At 38.9% G+C, this 1,675-nt stretch overlaps 1 pseudogene; it reads right to left on the reverse strand.

Annotated features, from left to right (window-relative positions):
* Positions 1-964: 964 nt before the first annotated feature.
* On the reverse strand, positions 965-1,673 carry LOC101563591 (annotated as a pseudogene).
* Positions 1,674-1,675: the final 2 nt, after the last annotated feature.

A 1,675-nucleotide genomic window follows, 5' to 3' on the forward strand; every position in this document is an offset into this window, starting at 1 on the left:
GTAGCCACTTCAAACTGTATAATTCAGCATAGATACTTTGTGAATATTTTACAAGGCCAATAAAGGGGCATTTTACAATGGTTCTTCATATATTAGATCATATATATTAATTGAAGGATTGGAGTTTTGAGTTTATACAATATTCTTGATTCTACCTTCCCTACTATATACTGTAAAGATTAAACTGGATGTTCTTATTTTGAATTGTGTGTCATAATGAATAATTTAGAATTTGTTTCTTTTATATATGTTAGACGGTACCCATTCAAAATAGACTCTCTTTTAAAGGAGCAACTTGAGAACATGTTTTATTGAACTATTTACTAACTTAATTCTGGAACATTTATTTATAGAATTTTTTAAGATTAGCCCCTTCACCTTTAGTATTTTTGTAAGCCTGATTTGTAGCCCCCAAAACTGCCACAAAGGGAGCACAACCTGTTGCTTACACCCTCAGCTACTCAACTTGAGCGGGGAAAGTAGGGGGTCAGAAAACTTTTTCAAGGCTTTGTAGGCCAAAAAAGCTCTCATGTATTTGGTTTCCTTTGCCATTACGATGCAGAAAACCTACTGGACAGCAGTACAAGTTTGCCCATATTTGACTCGTGCCTGTTTTTGCCTTTAGTGTTTCAAAATGAAACTAGTCCATATAAAATATCTAACAAGATAAATAGCAATGTAGGGCCTGCCCAAAAAAAGTTATGAAAATGTTTCAAAGTCTTTTAGCATAAATACTGTGTACTGCTTGGAAATATTCTCTACTCTAAATAGAGAACACAGATTCATTCCTTTATTACCTGAGATGTTCGTTAAGACAGAGAAATGTGAGATCCAGTATATGACATAGCTCTGTGGATATACACTATGCAAAGAGGAAATGACATTACTTCTAGCATCCTAAGCACCCCAGCTCGCAGAGCATAATGACTCGTCAGTAATAACTATATCTCCAACATACTGAATGTTAAAGGGTAATAAGTTCTCCCTGGCAGGGGGTAAAGCAATTAAAAGTTATGCTCTCATGTCTAGTATGGGGATGGAATTGTCCATTTTTTTTTTTTTTCCAGCAAGTAATGTGGTTGTTGAATATTCAGCAGATGGACTGTCAGCTGAACGTTCTGCACAGGTAACTGGATCTAGAATGTGTAGAACTTTTTCAGCCATCTTCTCTGCTGGGGTGCTGCAGAACTCAACTGAAGATGGATCTTCTCTTGATTGCGGATGCCGGCGTTTCCCAGCAGGTGAGAATGTACAGCTTTTGCGAGTTTGTGATTTGTTGACACCAGTTCTGCTGTGCAGTGTGCTTGGGCATCAGGCCAGTAGGTCTGCTCTCTTCCCCACTGCAAGGAAACCAGGAGCTCCTCCAGAAATTTCTGGATAGCCACCATTTCCTGACGAAACTGCTCCCGGTCACTCAGAAGATCTTGTGTAGCACTTGGAGCGTCACAGTTTCGATGCTGTAAAACTCCTTTGGGGTTGGTTAGCTCATCGACCATTACCCTGCTTGCAAGGAATTTCTTTCACCACACATTCCACTGCATTGACAAACATTCTAGCTGTTTGGAGAGCTGAGCTGTGTTTCAATTTAGAGCTTCTTTGTCCTGTAGCTATCTCCTTTCAGAGTTCTTGAGCTTTTCCAATATATTCTTTACCTCTGAGAGTTCCTTTTTAGGTT

This window comes from Octodon degus, unplaced genomic scaffold (genome assembly GCF_000260255.1).
Source record: "Octodon degus isolate 3935 unplaced genomic scaffold, OctDeg1.0 scaffold00143, whole genome shotgun sequence".
NCBI classification, from domain to species: Eukaryota; Metazoa; Chordata; class Mammalia; order Rodentia; family Octodontidae; genus Octodon; species Octodon degus.